The sequence below is a fragment of the Lepisosteus oculatus genome, unplaced genomic scaffold (assembly GCF_040954835.1).
Source record: "Lepisosteus oculatus isolate fLepOcu1 unplaced genomic scaffold, fLepOcu1.hap2 HAP2_SCAFFOLD_88, whole genome shotgun sequence".
Taxonomy (NCBI): domain Eukaryota; kingdom Metazoa; phylum Chordata; class Actinopteri; order Semionotiformes; family Lepisosteidae; genus Lepisosteus; species Lepisosteus oculatus.
The window spans coordinates 89,029-111,065 of NW_027168426.1; the positions used below are offsets into that span (position 1 = coordinate 89,029).

General features: G+C 44.2%; 8 non-coding genes and 1 pseudogene across 8 annotated transcripts; 4 read left to right on the forward strand and 5 right to left on the reverse strand.

The window, feature by feature from the left end:
- The first annotated feature begins 230 nt into the window (after positions 1 to 230).
- On the forward strand, positions 231 to 374 carry LOC138236278 (U4 spliceosomal RNA). The gene has a single exon (XR_011188571.1). It is a non-coding gene; the product is annotated as a U4 spliceosomal RNA (small nuclear RNA).
- Positions 375 to 5,787: 5,413 nt separating this feature from the next.
- Positions 5,788 to 5,858, reverse strand: trnag-gcc (transfer RNA glycine (anticodon GCC)). Its single transcript has one exon. It is a non-coding gene; the product is annotated as a tRNA-Gly (tRNA).
- Positions 5,859 to 7,553: 1,695 nt separating this feature from the next.
- Positions 7,554 to 7,635, reverse strand: trnas-uga (transfer RNA serine (anticodon UGA)). The gene has a single exon. It is a non-coding gene; the product is annotated as a tRNA-Ser (tRNA).
- Positions 7,636 to 12,470: 4,835 nt separating this feature from the next.
- Positions 12,471 to 12,580, reverse strand: LOC138236279 (U4 spliceosomal RNA; annotated as a pseudogene).
- Positions 12,581 to 13,750: 1,170 nt separating this feature from the next.
- Positions 13,751 to 13,892, reverse strand: LOC138236346 (U4 spliceosomal RNA). The gene has a single exon (XR_011188634.1). It is a non-coding gene; the product is annotated as a U4 spliceosomal RNA (small nuclear RNA).
- Positions 13,893 to 14,119: 227 nt separating this feature from the next.
- LOC138236285 (U5 spliceosomal RNA) lies at positions 14,120 to 14,236 on the reverse strand. Its single transcript, XR_011188577.1, has one exon. It is a non-coding gene; the product is annotated as a U5 spliceosomal RNA (small nuclear RNA).
- A 946-nt stretch (positions 14,237 to 15,182) lies between these two features.
- trnan-guu (transfer RNA asparagine (anticodon GUU)) lies at positions 15,183 to 15,256 on the forward strand. Its single transcript has one exon. It is a non-coding gene; the product is annotated as a tRNA-Asn (tRNA).
- Positions 15,257 to 16,800: 1,544 nt separating this feature from the next.
- trnas-uga (transfer RNA serine (anticodon UGA)) lies at positions 16,801 to 16,882 on the forward strand. Its single transcript has one exon. It is a non-coding gene; the product is annotated as a tRNA-Ser (tRNA).
- Positions 16,883 to 19,704: 2,822 nt separating this feature from the next.
- Positions 19,705 to 19,778, forward strand: trnan-guu (transfer RNA asparagine (anticodon GUU)). The gene has a single exon. It is a non-coding gene; the product is annotated as a tRNA-Asn (tRNA).
- The last annotated feature ends 2,259 nt before the right edge of the window (positions 19,779 to 22,037 follow it).

Consider the following 22,037-nt stretch of genomic DNA (forward strand, 5'->3'; position numbering starts at 1 on the left):
TGTTCTGTCATCTTGTATTTAAAGGGTTGTATTTCTGCTGCTGAAAATAAGCAACGGTTTTCTCACAACGCCCTTTGTTCCCAACGGAGCCCTTGTCTGTCATGAAATTCTTCAAAACCTCAAGCTAGAAGAAGAAGAAGACGACAAATATGAAGCGTTATAGCAACGACATGCCATGACACGATCGATAACGATTTCCATAGGATCCCCGCGGTTGCCTGGCAACCGTCAGCTTTGCGCAGTGGCAGTATCGTAGCCTGTGTGAGGGTTAGCCGAGGCGTGATTATTGCTAGTTGAAAACTTTTCCCAATACCCCGCTTCCGCCGGTTTGCAATACAATCGGCGAAAGCAATTTTTGACAGTCTCGTCAGAGACTGAGCAAGGTGTTTAAAGACAGATTTGGTCACGGTGATATCATGGTAGAAAGAAACGAACTTCTTACGTGTCAACAGAAACGCTCTTTCAGCTTTATGCAGAGAACAGCGTCTGTCGAGATTACTTTTGTGTCAGCGCGAAACGCCGTGTGCTTGTCAGTATGATTTCATATTGCTCGTAGCGGCGCCTGGCTTTTGTCTGTCAAACGTTAGGTTGCGCTTCTTCATGCTGCATCGTCGGCATGAGTGGAGCATTTTAAACGTCTGTACTTACTGCGCCCCATAAGAAATCGTTTGTCCCCATTCAAAAGAGATTGTGCGATGTCCTGCAGCGTTCGCAAAGCAAACCTTTGACAGTTTGAAAAGAGGAATTTATTCTGCTTCCTGTGCGTGCAGTAGTTACAAAGTTGAACGTCTTTACACGATCTGCTGCAGTTTTCAGTGGGTGGGCTTTGTCAAATGGCTTGGAAAAACGCACTGTGTTTCTGCTCGGGAAACATCATGAGCAGTGTCCTGCATGTTTTCTGTGTATAGCTGTCTTTTAACGCATACAGAATTCATTCGAAATCATTGATTTCTCCAATTAACAAGGGTCTCTTTTTGAACCTGCCAGAAGCATTCTTACAATGTAACAGATTTACTCCGGGGAAGGGCAGCATGACATTGAGAGTAGCTCAAGCTTTCAGCACCTTTATCTGACTGCATGTATGCAGACTCTGCTCAGAATCCCCTGTAAGATTCTCCTTCAATTCCGTTTTGCAGTGCTTTAGCTCTTTCAAAAGGCTTCGCTTTGCTAGTCACAATCCAAGGCTCATGACAGCATTTGAAAACATTCGTAACTGCGTTGGCCGGGAATCGAACCTGGGTTAACTGCTTTGAAGGCAGCTATGCGCAACACTGGCTCGCTCCAGAATAAATCTCACGTCGAGGGCATATTTTTTTCCATTTTACCGTGAGTCGGGCTCAGCTGCACAGAGGAGAGAGCAGAGCAATGAGGTCACGGGGACAGGGGAGTCACACGCTGGCGGTTTGAATACGCGGAAGATCACTGAGGGATCCACAGTATATGGACCCTCCGTGCGCCATCAGTCCGCACTCCGGACTCTGAATCCTGCCATCCGAGTTAAGATCTCGGCGGAACCTGAGGCGCAGTTCCTTCTTAAAACGTAATCTGGTGAGCATTTCTAGAATCGTACTTGTATAGATGCAGCTTTTAATGTGTTGCTAGGTTAAAATTGATGACTTCTTGTATTTCAGTAGGCAACTGCCCTCTTGATTTCGGATTTAATTTCTTTATTACAGGGGCGCTTTTATGAAGACAGAGTCATGTTCAGGTACTTTGCTTGATGGAGGAAGCTCATTTCGGACTCTGTGATCTGCTCACCTGGAAAGGTCTGCTATACTACTACAAGAGAGAAGTAGAGTCTGGAAGAAGGGACAATTTTATGATGCTTTGGAAGATAATGTTTTTTTTTTCTTATACTGAAAATGAAAGGTAGTTGTTTCTATATGGACTCAGTCTTTGGAATTTGTATATATATATTTCAGTGATCCCTCAGCCATTCCTTCTGTATTGTAATTCAATTTCTCTTTTAAAATTCCTTCCCCACTTCTAGGACCTGCAGTTGCTGAACTCCACAATGGCTTCTATTGGAAAGTCTGTGACTGAGACCAAGTGTTCACTTTTTTATGAAACCATTATTTATTTAGGAGCAATGAGCAATTCTTATATAAATGCAATAAAATCATTATGCTCAAACTATGAGAGAGAAAATTAAGGATAATTTAAGAAATCAGTCTTAGCTTGTTTCTATACACAGATGGTATTATTTATTTTCAAAGGAAACCCGCGAGGATTCCCCTGGTGTGCAAGATGTGCCTGAATACTCTTGATCAGCTTCCTGCTCACTTGAAGAGGGCGTGTATGAAGCACGCCACGGCAGAAAACATCAGGATGGCCTCTCAACAGGCGAGGGAGGACATGATGAATCACCTGAAGAACGGGGTCATCGTGGATTACCACAGAATAGAGATCGTGTCTGGTGAGGCAAACAGGATAGTGGTTGTAAGACTGCTAGAGTCCTTGGGCCTTTTTGTACATGGGAAGCCTGAAGACACATTGGCAAGGTGAGATATTTTTAATCTGTAAGGCTTCTGTAGTTTCTTTTTGAAATCATTGTTACAACATATTATGTAAAAGCATGTTGAAAAGAATCTACCTGCATTCCAGCGGCCCTGAGCAAGAGGCCGCAGTCCAGGAGGAAGAGATGCCAGAGGCTGCTCTAGAAACTGAAACAGAAGCGGATAAGGAAGGGGAAGATGTGAGCTCTGAAGAACTCTATCAGCAGTAAGACTTTTTATTTTTCAGATGTATCTATTTTTTACTAAAATTCTAATTTGTCTTATAGGTATAAAATGTTTAAACCGGTGTTTTATATCCTTACAGGCCCTGAGTAGTTAAAAAGTATCAGCAGGCCGGAAGAGAGTGGCCCAAGCTGGACTCTATAGAAAGCACTCCCTGGATGCTCCTCTCCTGATTGGATTCAAACAGTACCTTACCAAGGATCTGGGAGTGGCAAATTATTCTCAGGAGGTATTTATTTTTTAAAGGCATTTAAAATTAAGCAATGGTATCTTCATTGTAAATGTTTTTATTTCTTAGCTTAAAATTCACCCATGTGAAATGATGTCAGCCATAAACATCATGACTCTATATTTCCTACCTGAATCTATTCTACTTAAATTATTACATTATACACAATTTGAGTTCATTTTAAAAAGTAAAAGGTAATGAAAGGAATGCATTTTCATAAGAAAGATAATACCGATATGCATGTGATAATCTTCCTTATATCATGTAGTGCATCATTTGGACACTTTGTGGGCTTCAAATACAAAGAAAATCATGTTCTATGGTACAAGATAAATACAAAACTTAAGCTTCTTTATAAAGCATAAGCAATCATTTATTACATCGCTTCTTGAATTAAATCTTTTGACAAGAGGTAAGACTTCTGTTACATTTAAACCCATGTTTAGCTGTGTTTTTTAGATTTAACTGAACCAATTTCTGTGTGTGCTAATGTCCTTGAATTCTGACAACATCACACTAAATTACATGATATAAAACAGCTAATGTTTCTAGAGATAAAGTTTCTGAGATGCTTCTAATTACTTTTTATTACCAGGGACAGTTTAATTCACCTTGTACAGTACTGTAAGACCAAGATGCTTTTTTTAAAAGTTATTTAACATTTTATAGAACTTTGTCTACTATGGCAACATGATGTGCTTGGTGAAACTTGGAAAAATACTGCTTGGCCACTTATCTTAAGATAAAGATAGGATAAAGGTTTATCTTTTGCACCTACCTGACCCCCAGGGAAGGCCAATGCTTTCTAAGTTGATGGTTCCCTACAGTAGACTGTACTTTAATTTCAAAGGTAATGTATATTGACCCAAATCAGTTTTGGAATCCAATCTACTGACGAGATGGAGCACATCCTTTTTTCAGGATTTTAGCATCATACGTTTGGTATATTTAGTCCCTAATGCTGAAAGAAATGATCATAGAACATTTGGACACTTTGTGGGCTTGAAATACAAAGCAAATCATGTTCTATGGTACAAGATAAATACAAAACTTAAGCTTTTATTTTAATTAGATTTGTTTATAAAGCATAAGCAATCATTTATTACATTAATATATGTAAAAATAACATTTTAGCATCATACGTTTAGTATATTTAGTCCCTAATGCTGAAAGAAATGATCATAGAACATGACATCTAACCTTACCTGCGGTGTTTTTAATCCCTATTGCTCAATGCACGGTGAAAGCATTCCATACATGTGTCTGACAATGAGGAATAGGCCCCTGAGACAGTCATTTGCCTGTTTCACAAATGATCGTATTTTACTAGAGATTCTGTTTGGGATTCAGATGTGCATTCGGACAGCAATCCCTTTCAAGAAATGATACGTTCTGGATGAGGTCAAAGGTGCTGGAACACTGTATCTAGGATGTGTTTGCAGAGACTGTGTGTCTCCTGCTTCAACGCAGTGATAAACAGATGTGCTCCTTTAATTTATTGGTACATGCCCAGGGCAGTAAGCAGTCTGAGGATTTATTTCCAGATGGCATAGAGCAGTGAAGCAGTGAAGTAGTGCAAAACACTGGATCATTATATTATTAGAATCTATTCTACTTAAATTATTACATTATACTCAATTTGAGTTCATTTTAAAAAGTAAAAGGTAATGAAAGGAATGCATTTTCATAAGAAAGATAATACCGATATGCATGTGATAATCTTCCTTATATCATGTAGTGCGTCATTTGGACACTTTGTGGGCTTGAAATACAAAGAAAATCATGTTCTATGGTACAAGATAAATACAAAACTTAAGCTTTTATTTGAATTAGATTTGTTTCTAAAGCATAAGCAATCATTTATTACATTAATATATGTGAAAATAACATTTTAGCATCATATGTTTAGTATATTTAGTCCCTAATGCCGAAAGAAATGATCATTTGTTTAACATGCACGGGTCTGTCTCAAAGGATGCAGTACTCCTGAAGGGTCTCAAACCCTACATTTCGGATGCCTAGCTGTATCCCTCACATGTGGCACCTCAGAATGACTTCTAACCTTACCTGTGGTGTATTCAGTCCCTATTGCTCAATGCACGGTGTACATACTGCATACATGTGTCTTGAGAATGAGGAATGGGCCCCTGAGACAGTCATTTGCCTGTTTCACAAACAGGGACCTGGACCTAGACCTGGCCCGTACAGGGCTCAAACCCGCGACCTTGGCGTTATTAGCACCACGCTCTAACCAACTGAGCTAACCAGCCTCACGACAGTGCTCCTCTCTGTGCTGCAAAAAATCAAACTCAGGGAATTTCTTTTGTCCTCCTTTGAATAGAAAGCCGTGTAATCAGTGTACGGGCTTTCTCGTGCAGTTTCATGGTTCTTGTAACCCAAATCCTACACTGGCCTGAAGTGCCCCCCCATTTCACAGCATTTTTCAGCTGATTTAAAATGTACCTAAAGGAGAAGCATTATTGAAGACCATCAATTACCAAGAGCTTTTGTCAAAGGTTTTGGTGGTCATTTTGAATGACCACAGAGCGCTGTGACCTCGGTTTTACATCTCATCCAAAAGACAGCGCCCTTTTACAACACAGCATCTCCGTCACTATACTGGGGCATTGGGACCCGCACAGACCTCAGGGTGAGCGCCCCCCCGCCGGCACCATTAACACCGCTTCCAGCTGGAAGCTTTGTTTTTCCCTGTAGCTCATCCAGGTACTGACCTGGCTCACACCTGCTTAGCTTCAGTGGGTTTTCAGTTGCGAGTTGCAAGGGGATGCAAGTGATAGAGCCGCTCGCTGCAAAAGCCACTGCATTGGCCGGGAATCGAACCCGAGCCTCCCGCGTGGCAGGCGAGAATTCTACCACTGAACCACCAATGCTCAGTGCCTGGGCCTTCAAAAAAGACGCTTTTTTGGTGCTCTGTGCAAAACGCGTCGACATCTGCTTCCAGCTGCAAAATGCCATTTGCGGACGCTGAAGAACTTATTTCTAAGGCAGCGGGTACAAGCGATTGGGCGTTTTAAAACCACCAGGAACAGCAAAGAGGCGCGCTTCTTTGCTTGAGCCGAAACACACCGACTGAAAGTGGACAACGTAGTCGGCAGGATTGGAACCTGTGCGGGGAGACCCCAATGGATTTCTAGTCCATTGCCTTAACCGCTCAGCCACGACTACAGCAAGCCCCACTGCCGCTGCGTTCTTGCTACAATCTTACCTGGATCGCGAGGCGCCGGCGGAAGCCTATTTCAAAGTCGTTCTCCGTTTCAAAAAAACATTTCCAAAATACAAGCCTTGCAGACAGACACGCCTCAGAGGACTTAAGGGTGGCTTCATGTCGGAATGATAAAGTCTCCCCGTCCGGACATGAAAATGCCACTTTGTTACACACAAAAAAAGAATCAACAACAGAGAAATGCCCACAAGCATTTGAAAAGCCGCACCACGTCGCACTTGAAATAGCTCTTACATTAGTGGTAGACACAGGAATCGCCTTTTTATTTACGCTCTTACCAACGCGATGGAAAGCAAAACAAAGCAAAGCAGAGCAAAACAAAACGAACAAACAAAAACCCTCACGTCCTGCACTTGCATATAACCCCGTTACGTGCCCAAGCGGTATTGTACGTCATCCTAGCACTGCACCCCGGGTCGTATGGTATATGGGAACGAGCACACGCCACGAATCGTCTCGAATCACTCCCTACAGCTGTAAGGCGCCTTGAAGCGTGCACCCCCAACATTCTTCTTTGCGCATCTGTGAAAGGTAAACTCTTGAGCAAACTCTGAACCAGCTCTAAGGAAACTAATCCGATTAGACGTTACTTTGACTCATCTTCTTACGCTCAGTGCCGGATTGCTCAAACTCCAGCTAGGGTTAGGGTTAGCATTCCCACGCTACTTAGACACTTTGTTTACGCTCAGTGCTGGATTTTGGGAACTTCAGGACGAGTGGGAATTTTCTCCTATCTGTCCATTCTGTTTTGTTTTGGAGACTCTTGGCTGCCTATGTTGTTCAGTGCACCGTGAAGGAAACATTTTCCAAAACTGTGTCAGCTCAAAAGTTGTAAGAAAACCTCTCCAGGTGCTTTAACTCTCTTCATTTTTGTCATTTAATGTGACACTCGATGTATAACTGGAGCCTCACATATGCAAATGGTGAGGCTCCAGTTCGACACCCAGTTCCACACCACTTTACAGTATATGACAAAAGCATGGCAGACTGTGCCGGACCAGCTGGTAACTTCCGCTTATTTTGACCATATTAAACATTGGAAATCTTCCCACTTGCATTTGTGACACTTGATTTTGGCTCCACCTAAGACACTCTTAAATCTTCAAACACTTTTCTCTTCTCCCGCAACACACTTGTCTGTCGGCACTATGTGGCAGCGTTGCATGACAACCCATCTCACCACGGAAAGAAACCTAACAGCTTTGGTAAGAGAGTAGAATTACCTGAAGAACTGCTTTCCATGGAAGCAGGACCAAGCGATGTAGCATTTTTATAGTACCAGGAAAGGAGAAGCGGCACTTCGCCTTTGCCGCACAGGCACAAGGTGACGTGCGGCAGACGCCGTAGTCGGCAGGATTCGAACCTGAGCGGGGAGTCCCCAATGGATTTCAAATCCATCGCCTTAACTACTCGGCCACGACTACAGCGAGCTCGCCGCCGCCGCATTCCTCCTATAATCTAACACGGAGTGCGAGGTGGCTGCGGAAACCTTTTTAAAGTCGCTCTCTGTTAAAAAAAAAACCTTTCACAAGATACATGCCGGCAGACAGACACGCCTCAGAGGGTTTAAGGCTGGCTTCACGTTCAAATGATAAAGTCTCCCCGTCCGGATGTCAAAATGCAACTTTGGCAGACAGAAAAAACATCAACAAACCACAAATGTGGACAAGGATTTTACAAGCTGCACCACACTGCACTTTCAAAAGCATTTACATTCGTGTTAGACGCAGGAATTGTCTTTGTTTTGCGCGCTTACGAACGCCATAGAAAACGAAACAAAACAAAAGCCCTCAGCTCCTGTACTTGATTATAACGCCGTTACGTGTCGAAGCAGGAATTTACGTCATCTTACCACTGCAACATGGGGAATAGAGGGAAATGAACACACGCTACGAATCGTCTCAATCACTCCCTAGAGTCGTAAGGCACATTGAAGGGTGCACCCCCATCATTAATCGTTGGGCCTCTGTAAAAGGAAAGCTGTTGAGCAGTCTTTGAAACAGCTCGGATGAAACACTTGATTGCTTCCATGTGCATCTGGAGCCCACTTCTTATTTTCACTTCACGCCGCCCAAAGCATTTCTAAAACAGGAGATTCGCGTTTGGGAATGCGCCCTGCCCTACAAATAAAACAGGTCTACGGGTCTGAAACCTGCTCCACGGAAAACAGTTCTGTTGCGCTTTTGATCAAAGGGAGATTCTCTGTTCTTACTTTTTGATTACATAACACCCAAAGGGGCTTCTTTGGAGCTGGATTCCAACCAGCATCCTAAAGTTTCTTGGCGGTATCCTTTACAGTCCTCTGTTCGGTCGACAAGGAACAGAAGGGGGCAGCTTTCCTCACACATACAGTGCAATGTACTGTAGTGTTCCCCTTCATTGAATTCGCAGTTCTGCATCAGACCTCTAACTCGTTTCCTTAGCTTGGATTTAAGCCACGAAGCAGGCTTCTACTGTATAAACGTCTAGAGGAATCACAAACTATTTGAGAGGCCATCATCCCAGGGGGAACTGACAAAGTCTATCCCTAAACACCTAGCGCAGTCTCTCGAGAGACTGTCAAAAATCGCTTTCTCCGTTTGTGCTGCAAGTAAGTGAAAACGCGGTCTCAACCCAGAGCCACTTGGCAGCAGTGGCACGTAAATACTGTTACTGCCACTGCTCGATACCGACGTTAGCCTACTATACCATGTTCAGCCACCGCTAGAAAATGTAAGGCTCTAGTACTGGAGCAAACAAAAGGAGGGCCAACGTCGAACGGGCACACATGTCAGACATGGAAACCGACAAGAGTGGGATTTGAACTCATACATGCAGAGCACAATGGATTAACAAGCCATCGCCTTAACCACTCAGCCACCTCGTGAACAGAACTGGGCTGTCCAGAAATGGGTTGGCGCGCTCAGGATGATCTTTTTCTTTTTTTTCCCTCGTACTCGAGGGTCCTTTTCCTGTTCCACATGCGATTTCAACATTTTCCTTGGGAGATGTCAAGCCAGCAAGCCACTGCTGTGGTTCAGTGGCCAGTGTGGAGTTCAGTGGCCCTGTTGTACACAGAAAGCACATTGAGCTCCTTGGACATGAAAAGTTCCAGATAAAAGCCATTTGTCATCCTTTCTCTTGGTGTCGATGTTGCTATTGTATGTAAAGGTGGCAACTTGCTCAGCGAGCAGGCGGAGCACACACCGAATGCAGATGTGTCTGAGTGGCGTGTCCAAGTGGCTGCAAAAGGACAATACTCCCGGGGTGCCGTGGCTTAGTTGGTTAAAGCGCTTGTCTCTTAAACAGGAGATCCTGGGTCCGAATCCCAGTGGTGCATTCTTTGTTCTGTCTTCTCGAACAGAACTGGTCCTTACAGACAACCGCCTACGGCTAGACTTAATTAAATGCAAGTATTCATTTCCTGTCTTGAATGACTTGTTTTTCTTAAAATGGATGCAACTTGCAAAACATGAAATACAAACCTCGCTAATCAGCGCTCGCGGCTGGCAAAAAAAAAAGAAGTCAGCAATGTTTTTTTCTTTAACCTTAAGCCTGCTAATGGAGAAGAAACTAGTCGCCACATCACATACATCCGTTTCAACGATAAGAAGGTAACAACTATCCTCACTCCAGAGTAAATCTCACGTTGAGGGCATATTTTTTTCCACTTTACCATGAGTCGGGCTCAGCTGCAGAGAGGCGAGAGCAGAGCAATGAGGTCAGGGGGACAGGGGAGTCACACGCTGGCAGTTTGAACACGCGGAAGATCACTGAGGGATCCACAGTATGTGGACCCTCCGTGCGCCATCATTCCACACTCCAGACTCTGAATCCTGCCATCCGAGTTAAGATCTCGGCGGAACCTGAGGCGCAGTTCTTTCTTAAAACGTAATCTGGTGAGCATTTCTAGAATCGTACTTGTATAGATGCAGCCTTTAATGTGTTGCTAGGTTAAAATTTATGACTTCTTGAACTTCAGTAGGCAACTGCCCTCTTGATTTCGGATTTAATTTCTTTATTACAGGGGCGCTTTCATGATGACAGAGTCATGTTCAGGTACTTTGCTTGATGGAGGAAGCTCATTTCGGACTCTGTGATCTGATCACCTGGAAAGGTCTGCTGTACTACTACAAGAGAGAAGTAGAGTCTGGAGGAAGGGACAATTTTATGATGCTTTGGAAGGTAATGTTTTTTTTTTCTTTGAAATCGAAATGAATCAGAATATCAGTGCAAAAGACAAACTCTTGGTTTGGTTTAAAGAGATATGGTTTTAAAACAGACAAAATGTAGAAAACAGGTGTTTCTCACTTTTGGAAAAGAATGGACCGGGGATAATATTTTACTAGTTGCAGTGCTAAGCTCACTGGGTTACAGTCCTGCAGTGTCACACCAGGGCCAGTGGTGCAATGGATAATGTGTCTGACGATGGATTAGGAGTTTGGAGGTTCGACTCCTGCCTGGCGCTGGTTGTTTTTAAACGCATCAGGCTACTCCCTTAGTAGCCTGTGCTACTTACTGCATTGTAATCGTACCCAGTAAGAGATTTCCTTCATGTAAATGAACTGCACCTGACAGCTTTAGAAAAACACCTGGGCTCAGTACGGTGCTGAGAGCTCAAGTTGTGTATAATGTAATAATTTAGGTAGAATAGATTCTAATAATATAATGATCCAGTGTGCTGCACTACTTCACTGTTTCACTGCTCTATGCCTTCTGGAAATAAATCCTCAGACTACTTACTGCCCTGGGCATGTACCAATAAATTACAGGAGCACATCTATATATCACTGCGTTGAAGCAGGAGACACAATCACTGCAAACACATCCTAAATACAGTGTTCCAGCACCTTTGACCTCATCCAGAACGTATCATTTCTTGAAAGGAATTGCTGTCCAAATGCACATCTGAATCCCAAACAGAATCTCTAGTAAAATCCGATCATTTGTGAAACAGGTAAATGTCTCAGGGGCCCATTTCTCATTCTCAAGACACATGTATGCAGTACGTACACCATGCATTGAGCAATAGGGATTAAAGACACCACAGGTAAGGTTAGAAGACATTCTGACTATATTCTAAAATATTGGACTCATATTCTTATGATGGCAGACATGAGTCTGTGTTTAAAACCGGGGTTAATGGACATTATATGACTGTCAATTCTGTTTTGTTTTGGAGACTCTTGGCTGCCTATGTGGTACAGTGCAGCGTGAAGAAAACATTTTCCAAAACTGTGTCAGCTCAAAAGTTGTAAGAAAACCTTTCCAGCTGCTTTAACTCTCTTCATTTTTGTCATTTAATTGTCTGTCGGCACTATGTGGCAGCGTTGCATGACAACCCATCTCACCACGGAAAGGAACCTAACAGCTTTTGTAAGAGAGGAGAAAACGACCTGGCCTGTATGGAGATCGAACCCACGACCTTGGCGGTATTAGCACCACGCTCTAACCAACTGAGCTAACCAGCCTCACGACAGCAATCCTCTCTGTGCTGCAAAAAATCGAACTCAGGGAATTTCTTTTGCCCTCCTTTGAATAGAAAGCCGTGTAATTCAGTGTACGGGCTTTCTCGTGCAGTTTCATGGTTCTTGTAACCCAAATCCTACACTGGCGTGAAGTGACCCCCCATTTCACAGCATTTTTCAGCTGATTTAAAATGTACCTAAAGGAGAAGCATTATTGAAGACCATCAATTACCAAGAGCTTTTGTCAAAGGTTTTGGTGGTCATTTTTAATGACCACAGAGCGCTGTGACCTCGGTTTTACATCTCATCCAAGAGACAGCGCCCTTTTACAACACAGCGTCTCCGTCACTATGCTGGGGCATTGGGACCCGCACAGACCTCAGGTTGAGCGCCCCCCCACCGGCACCATTAACACCGCTTCCAGCTGGAAACTTTGTTTTTCCCTGTAGCTCACCCTCATCCGGGTACTGACCTGGCTAACAAATGCTTTGCTTCAGTGGGTTTTCAGTTGCGAGTTGCAAGGGGATGCAAGTGATGGAGCCGCTCGCTGCAAAAGCCACTGCTTTGGCTGGGAATCGAACCAGAGCCTCCCACGTGGGAAGTGAGAATTCTACCACTGAACCACCAATGCTCAGTACCCAGGCCTTCAAAAAAGACGCTTTTTTGGTGCTCTGTTAAAAAAGCGTCGACATTACCTCTTTCAAAAGGCTTCACTTTCCTAGTCACATTCCAAGGCTCATTGAACCCGGGCTGTTTCCTCCAGCGGTATAGTATTGCAGTTAGACAGCACGATGCCTGCAAGACTATGTCACGCTCTGACGAGACTGTCAAAAATTGCGGGGTATTGGGAAAAGTTTTCAACTAGCAATAATCGCGCCTCGGCTAAACCTCACAGGCTACGATACTGCCAATGCGCAAATCTGACGGTTGCCAGGCAACCGCGGGGATCCTATGGAAATCGTTATCAATCGTCTCATGGCATGTCGTTGCTGTAACGCTTCATATTTGTCGTCTTCTTCTTCTAGCTTGAGGTTTTGAAGAATTTCATGACAGACAAGGGCTCCGTCGGGAACAAAGGGCGTTGTGAGAAAACCGTTGCTTATTTTCAGCAGCAGAAATACAACCCTTTAAATACAAGATGACAGAACAATGACGAAGGGCATGCCGGGAGGAACTCATGCACTACAGAGGAAAGGGGGCGGGCACGTACAGTTCACATTCAAGCCACAAGTACTCTTCTCGGATGTTGCACAAACAAATCCTAACGTCCTGAAAGCATTGCAGCATGTTTGTGTCCCACTTCCCGTGGCTGCAGGACGACTGACACGAACGGACAAACACAATCTGTGGCGTTTAGTGTGACATAGTCTTGCAGGCATCGTGCTGTCTCACTGCAATACTATACCGCTGGAGGAAACAGCCCGGGTTCGATGAGGCTTGGAATGTGACTAGGAAAGTGAAGCCTTTTGAAAGAGGTAAAGCACTGCACAACGGAACTGAGGGAGAATCTTACAATGATTTCGAATGAATTCTGTATGCGTTAAAAGACAGCTATACACAGAAAACATGCAGGACACTGCTCATGATGTTTCCCGAGCCGAAACACAGTGCGTTTTTCCAAGCCATCTGACAAAGCCCGCCCACTGAAAACTGCAGTAGATCGTGTAAAGACGTTCAACTTTGTAACTACTGCACGCACAGGAAGCAGAATAAATTCCTCTTTTCAAACTGTCAAAGGTTTGCTTTGCGAACGCTGCAGGGCATCGCACAATCTCTTTTGAACGGGGACAAACGATTTCTTATGGGGCGCAGTAAGTACAGACGTTTAAAAAGCTCCACTCATGCCGACGATGCAGCATGAAGAAGCGCAACCTAACGGTTGACAGACAAAAGCCGGGCGCCGCTACGAGCAATATGAAATCAAACTGACAGCACACGGCGTTTCGCGCTGACTCAAAAGTGATCTCGACAGACGCTGTTCTCTGCATAACGCTGAAAGAGCTAAAGAGCGTTTCTGTTGAGACGTAACAAGCTTGTTTCTTTCTACCATGATGTTACCATGACAAAATCTGTCTTTAAACACCTTGCTCAGTCTCTGACGAGACTGTCAAAAATTGCTTTCGCCGATTGTATTGCAAACCGGCGGAAGCGGGGTATTGGGAAAAGTTTTCAACTAGCAATAATCGCGCCTCGGCTAAACCTCACAGGCTACGATACTGCCACTGCGCAAAGCTGACGGTTGCCAGGCAACCGCGGGGATCCTATGGAAATCGTTATCAATCGTCTCATGGCATGTCGTTGCTGTAACGCTTCATATTTCACAGCATATTCCCGCCCCCCAAAGAAAAGAGCGCCAATCAGAGAGGCGGAGACCGAGGACTCGCAGAGCAGACGGCCACAGTCGCCGTAATAAGAGCGATTGTGAGCGGTTTTAGTTTCTCTCTTTGACCAGCCCAGCTGTGCCCCACCCGAAGGCAGGGAAGCACAAAAATTGTATGGAACTCATTCATGTTCCTCTCCATGGAAATCTTTAGTAAAAGGCAAAAGATTTGTACGAGATGAAGAGAAACCAGAGTGCGTGGCTGGACAGCTGCAGGAGCCCAGGCCGCCTTCAAGGCCTCTGCCCTGCCGGTCGTGGTTGGCAATGCACCTGGCCTTACAAACGAGCCAGTGGGGCCCGTTCAGCTCTGGGCTCATCGCCTGCGGCTCTCGGCTTACCTGGCAGGGGAGATACCTTGATCAGCCTGTAGTTAGAGTAGTTGGATTGTTTTCTTGTTTTGTGGAAGCAGTGTTTGTTTTGCAGTTTGAGATGGCAACCTTTGGATCCCGCAAGAATGCTGTACGTTTTGAGCTTTTGGATGACCTCTTCATGGATCGTATGCAGTTCAGCAGAAAAGTGTTACAGAAGGAACGTGGCTTTGAACCTCGGCACTTGGATTTCATCTTCGCTCTCCCAGGTCAGAAAGCATTTGAGGTTGTTTTTGCTACCTATTCTCTGTTTGAACAATGTGTGGATGTGTTTGAGGCAAAAAGAGGGAAAGTTCCTGCCCTTGAGAAGATCAACTTGCAGCCTCTGACACAGAGAGAGAGGAAAACGGTGCATGTTGTTATGTTCTCGGAACTGGCAAAGACGGAGGACATTCACACCTGGCTTAAGCAGTACTGCACCGTCCACCATGGAACTGAGGTTAGAGATGTTGACGGTATAAAAACAGGAGCAAGGAAATTCGAGGTTCGCTTGCTACCGGACAATGTAAATGGAGGCTTAAGGCACCTGCCCTCTACAATCCGGCTGGGCGCCTGCAATGGCTATGTTTTTTATGTGGGACAACCAAAGGTGTGTCGGCGCTGTGGTGTTGTGGGACACCTGGCATCGTCCATACATTTCAAAATCCATACAGCTTGTGAAAGATGAAATCCATTTCTTGGTTGTCAGTGGAAAAAGATTGCCGGCTGCAAGAAGCGCAAGTGATTGTTTTCTTTGACCATAAACCTGCAAATGTAGGGAGCACAAGTGGCCGTCAGTCTCTGTGGCGCAATCGGTTAGCGCGTTCGGCTGTTAACCGAAAGGTTGGTGGTTCAAGCCCACCCAGGGACGCATGTCTCAGTTTTTCCAATGTAAACATCATCACCGCTAAAGAAGATGGCGCAGAAGGCTCCACAGTCGAAACGTTGTGCTTCTTTTCTTCTCTTTTCAGCATGGAGTAAACCTTTGCTTGATCCTTTGCAGCCTACGCATGCTGACACAGCTACCTTTCTCTTAACGCGCCTCAATCATTATTCACCAAAACCATCAGCAGAATGTGTCGCCTTTGTGGTGATGTCACTCCTCTGCTTCACAAATGTCCTTAGTGACGGACCATTTCTTTCTGCCATTTTTCCGGAGCGGTTATTGATTGCTCCATCATTTCCCTCATACTTTCCATCCCTAGATTGAAAAAAAAAAAAACAGAAACAGGCTGACAGGACGACAATCAAATTGCAAAAACTCATCAAAGCACTCGATAGAGTATTTGAATCCACAAGTAGCTACGAGCAACTTTGTCCTGGCTTGCATGAAAGTCGGAAAATGTCAAAAAGAAAAAGATGGTGGCTTTTTCATATCTGTTCTTTTATTTTTAGTTCGTTGGCTCTTCTGTCCATTGTCCTCCTGCCTGGCTCTTGACCTGTGACTGTCTGAACGCACACATTAGACTTTCAGGCGGGGGATTTGTCCTGAGCCTCTGTGAAAGACCCACCCACCCCCATAAATAACTGCTCTAGAAACACATGAATGCAAAACTAAACCACAGCTTAAAGAGGAGCTCCAACTCAGTGCCATACTAATGTAAACGAAGTAATACTAAGACATGTTCTTATGGATTTGTCTTACCTTGAGATATGTAATTGGATTTCAGGATTAACTTCCTCATTCAATGTACTGGTGATTTTTTGCCTGGTCAGTACCTGGGTGGGAGACCTCCAGCGAACAATTAAGCTTGCTGCTGGAAGTGGTGTTAAGAGACTCTTAGGATCTTCCAGAGGTGTCTGTCCAATAGCACTAGTTAGTTGCCTTAGAGCTGGCTCAAACATTGCTCAAGAGTCTACCTTTCACAGATGCGCAAAGATGAATGATGGGGGTGCACGCTTCAAGGAGCCTTCCAACTGTAGGGACCGATTAGAGACGATCCGTAGCATGTGTTCGTTTCCATATACGCCCCGTGTCTCAACGGTAGGACAGAGTCAAATACTGCCTCGACACGTAACAGCGTTATATTAAACCGCAGGACTTGAGGGCTGTTTTGTTTGAATGTTCAAGGCATTGGTAAGAGCGTAGGTCAAGGGCCATTGGTGCATCTCCTGTAACTGGAGTAAAAATGCTATTCAAAGTGCAGTGACTAAAATCGTCGTCCACATGTCTCCGTTGTTGATTGCTTTCTGTCTAAGAACGTTCTGTTTTCATGTCCGAACGGGGAGACTTTATCATTCCAACTTGAAGCCACCCTTAAGTCCTCTGAGGTGTGTGTGTGTGTGTGCTTGCACGTATGGCGTAAAAGGTTTCTTAAACGGAGAGCGAACTTGAAAAAAGTTGCCTCCACTGCCGCCGCCGCCTCGCACTCCCTGTTCGATTGTAGCAAGAAGGCAGCGGCCGCAGCGCTCGCTGTAGTCGTGGCCGAGTGGTTAAGGTGACAGACTTGAAATCTGTTGGGGTCTCCCCGCGCAGGTTCAAATCCTGCCGACTACGGCGTCCTTTGCATTTGGTTGCGTGCGTGCTTGTAAAAGGACCAGCGCCGTTCTGTTTTCGCTGGGACCTTTAACACTCTAAATCGCCTGGACCCGCAGCCTGTGAAATCGATTCTTCAGCACCCACGATGGACGCTTTGCCGCTGGACACAGATAACGATGCTTTTCTGCAACGAGCTTTCCAGCTGAATTTTCTCAGCAGCTCCGTACTGAACCTGTTCTCCATTGCAACATAGCGGAGGCTCGTCACGTCTATAGCAAGGCTGTGTAGGACCGCATACGCCACAGTGACTTGTACACAGACCACATGAAAGGCAAGCAAAATACACTTTTAAAATTCCAAAGACTCACAAGGTCAGAGAAACAGCGATGACCTGAACAGATCTGTTACAGAAGTCTAGGTTGACCTTTTTAGAGCTGTAATTGCATTTTTGTTTAATAGAAGATCAAATCTACTCGCATGTACCAGCACCTTACAGTTTATTGATGTTAATTCTGTTTAAGTAATAAGATTGCTAACGATGTTGGACTTTAGCCGGTGTTTTTTAGAACAAATTGCTTACACTTCTGTAAGGAATACCCAGTACGTGCCTTTGTCAGTCATTGCTCACCATACCTGTAACTTTCTTATCTAACTCACTTCCTCAAATGGTGAAGGTCCACAAACATAAATGAAAAAAAAACCCTTGTTGTAGATGAGGTGCACAAAAAAGCAGCCCCTGATAGTGTATAACACATTTATACTATTGCAGAGACACATGTAACATATATATATATAATGTATATATATGAAACAGAAATAGAAACAGAAACAGGAATCGCTTACTCACCTGGAGAATCTCTGTAGGAATATCTAGCATTTATCAATGGAAATAAAAGCTGCTTTAATACAGTGCATGTTCAAACTCAAACCCTCAGCTGCTGTTCTTGTTTGTTTTGGGACAAATTGCAACTGAGCATCGCATGAGCCGTTACGTACCCTTATCTGTTAGGGAATTTCAAGGGAGGAGTTAGGTCAGAATGGGTAGGCTGCAAAACAACAAGTAAAGATTTATTCCAAGATGAAACGTTGTGGCGGTTTTCTTATCTTTTCAGCATGGACTAAACATTTACGTTTTCCTTATATGCTATATATGTATATATTAGCACCAATGTCGTTCTTAAAAACTAACATGAAATTGTCAGGGACATTCAGCTATATACAAAGACGAGACAGACAAAGTAATAATTCTGTATTAACGTGGCCTACATATTGACGCAATGATCGAACTATCTGACATGTTCTGATTCAGATCCCCTGCAGTTCATGCCAATTAGAACAATAGCAATGCTGAGTCCTCCCCACCCTACTGAGCACAAATTCAGCTGCTCTCCAGTTCTTTTCTGCATGTTTTTTCATTGCAATTGAGCTCAGAGCTGGAGATGATCTCCATACAGTTCTGTGTTCACCAGCCCGCACTTGCGTGCTAATTTACGGGTTGTGGCAAATGCTTTTCTATAGTTCATATACATGACGGCAACCTGTTACCGAGGAACCTGAGAGGTTTAAAAGCCTCGCGAGCCAAGCAGGACTCAAACTTACAATCTTCTGATCCAAAGTCAGAAGCGTTATCCATTACGCCACTGGCCCATAGAACACGTGCTTGCACTCCACCACAGAGAGCTCTACACTGCTACTAGTAGTACACTTCCCCATCTAAATTTTCACAGCAAGAAACTTGTGTTTCCTACTATTTTTATCAGGTTTAAAATATCATCTCCTTAAAACAGAAAAAGTGTTGATGTGTCGTGCTGAAATTCCGATTGATTTTGAATTCAAAGAAAAAAGGTTTTCTTCCAAAACACCATGAAATTGTCACATCTTGCAGACAATAGGTGTATTCCATGTTGAAAAGAGAAGAAAGAAAACCATGGAGCCTTTTACAGGTGTGAGGCTTCTTCAGGTGTGAGAAGACCTCACAGTCGAAACGCTGTGTTTCCGTTTTTCTCTTTTCAGCATGCAATAAACCTATTACTTGTTCCTTTGCAGCCGAGGCATGCTGACGTAGGTACCCAGCTGAACATCTTGCAGACTCTACAGTACTTCTCTCCTGTAGAAGTAAAGCAGGGCTTGCTGGGTGAGCTTTTGCTCCGGTAAATTAGGTCACGTGTCATGTTAAATCACTTCTTCTAAACACAACATTTGCTGGTGCTAGCTTTCCCCATGAAAAGAGACATTTCCCTTACAGTACATGACATATCGTTTTTATTCTATCAATAAGTATAGAAATTAAACAAAAGAAAAAATGGTGTCGCCAAAGAATGCACAGCTCTGTCGCCTTGGGGAGGTGTCAAGGGCATTGAGCTCCTTGGACATGAAAAGTGCCCGATAAATGCCATTTCTCATCATTTCTCTTGGCGTCAGTTCTGCTATTAAATGGGACGGAGGCAACGGGCTCAGAGAGCAGGTTAAGTGCACACCGAACGCAGATGTGTCCAAGTGTCTGTAAAAGCGCGGTGCTCCGCTGGCGCTGTTCCCTAGTGGCTTAAAGTGCCCGCCTAGTAAGCAGGCGATCCTGGGTCTGAATACCAGCGGTGCCTCTCTCCGTGTCTTGTTGTGCCGAATGTCTCATTTCAGACAAACATGTACAGCTTGGTTCAGTTTAATGCAAGAATTCATTTCCTTTCTGGAATAACTTGTTTTTGAAGAAATCCATACAGCTTGTGAAAGATGAAATCCATTTCTTGGTTGTCAGTGGAAAAAGATTGCCGGCTGCAAGAAGCGCAAGTGATTATTTTCTTTGACCATAAACCTGCAAATGTAGGGAGCACAAGCGGCCGTCAGTCTCTGTGGCGCAATCGGTTAGCGCGTTCGGCTGTTAACCGAAAGGTTGGTGGTTCAAGCCCACCCAGGGACGCATGTCTCCGTTTTTCCAATGTAAACATCATCACCGCTAAAGAAGATGGCGCAGAAGGCTCCACAGTCGAAACGTTGTGCTTCTTTTCTTCTCTTTTCAGCATGGAGTAAACCTTTGCTTGATCCTTTGCAGCCTACGCATGCTGACACAGCTACCTTTCTCTTAACGCGCCTCAATCATTATTCACCAAAACCATCAGCAGAATGTGTCGCCTTTGTGGTGATGTCAGTCCTCTGCTTCACAAATGTCCTTAGTGACGGACCATTTCTTTCTGCCATTTTTCCGGAGCGGTTATTGATTGCTCCATCATTTCCCTCATACTTTCCATCCCTAGATTGAAAAAAAAAAAACAGAAACAGGCTGACAGGACGACAATCAAATTGCAAAAACTCATCAAAGCACTCGATAGAGTATTTGAATCCACAAGTAGCTACAAGCAACTTTGTCCTGGCTTGCGTGAAAGTCGGAAAATGTCAAAAAGAAAAAGATGGTGGCTTTTTCATATCTGTTCTTTTATTTTTAGTTCGTTGGCTCTTCTGTCCATTGTCCTCCTGCCTGGCTCTTGACCTGTGACTCTCTGAACGCACACATTAGACTTTCAGGCGGGGGATTTGTCCTGAGCCTCTGTGAAAGACCCACCCACCCCCATAAATAACTGCTCTAGAAACACATGAATGCAAAACTAAACCACAGCTTAAAGAGGAGCTTGTCATGACCGCCAGGCAGTTAAGACCAACTCTTAAGCAATCTAAACAGCACCAGCAGCGGGTGATTATTAACAAACGCCGCCGCACAAGTTAACCCACCTGCACACACTCCACCGTGCGGTACGCAGTGCTATTTTTACCATCTTTACCTGCTTCCCGCTGGTATTGAGTCTACTCCTTGAGAGCTCTACCTGGCGTTTCTGCCTTTTCGACTTTGGACCTCGCCTCTCACCTCGGACTGTTTGCCACCAGTGTTCTCCCTGGATTACGACTTACCTTACGCCTCTTGACCACGAAACAAAGCAAAGCAGAGCAAAACAAAATGAACAAACGAAAACCCTCACGTCCCGCACTTGCATATAACGCCGTTACGTGCCCAAGCGGTATTGTACGTCATCCTAGCACTGCACCCCGGGGCGTACGGTATATGGGAACGAGCACACGCCACGAATCGTCTCGAATCACTCCCTACAGCTATAAGGCACCTTGAAGCATGCACCCCCAACATTCTTCTTTGCGCATCTGTGAAAGGTAAACTCTTGAGCAAACTCTGAACCAGCTCTAAGGAAACTAATCCGATTAGACGTTACTTTGACTAATCTTTTAAGGGACCCTTGTTAATTGGAGAAATCAATGATTTCGAATGAATTCTGTATGCGATAAAAGACAGCTATACACAGAAAACATGCAGGACACTTCTCATGATGTTTCCCGAGCCGAAACACAGTGCGTTTTTCCAAGCCATCTGACAAAGCCCGCCCACTGAAAACTGCAGCAAATCGTGTAAAGACGTTCAACTTTGTAATTACTGCACGCACAGGAAGCAGAATAAATTCCTCTTTTCAAACTGTCAAAGGTTTGCTTTGCGAACACTGCAGGACATCGCACAATCTCTTTTGAACGGGGACAAACGATTTCTTATGGGGCACAGTAAGTACAGACGTTTAAAAAGCTCCACTCATGCCGACGATGCAGCATGAAGAAGCGCAACCTAACGTTTGCATTCCTAGCAAATTCCTTTTATTTTTTGATAAATAAAGACAGTCTTGTTTAACAAACAACACACACAACATTTTACATTGTGAATTCAATTCAAATCAATGTATTTCTATATAGCGCCTTTCACAACAAGGTTGTCCCAAGGCACTTAACAATGCAAGTTGTTAAGAGCCTTGTGTTTAATATGCCGCCTAGGTTACGTGCTGTCTCTTTGAGGCAAATGTTTAAATCCTCTGAGTTAAGTGCTGAAGTTATAGTAGTCCTATCAGTATTGTTGCCTCCGATCAACAGATCCTCATTTTTCTCAGAGTTGAGTAACAAAAAGTTTTCACACATCCAAGTATTTCCTTCCTTAATGCATTTAACTAAACTGATAATAGAAGAGTTGTCGTTTGGTGTAAACAAAATGTTTATTTGAGTGTCATCAGCATATGAATGAAAGTTCATATTATTTTTTCATATTATCCTACCTAGCAGCAGCATGTTGAGAGAGAGAGCAATATTGGTCCCAGCACTGATCTTCTGGTACCCCAAATTGAACTGGTGACATTGA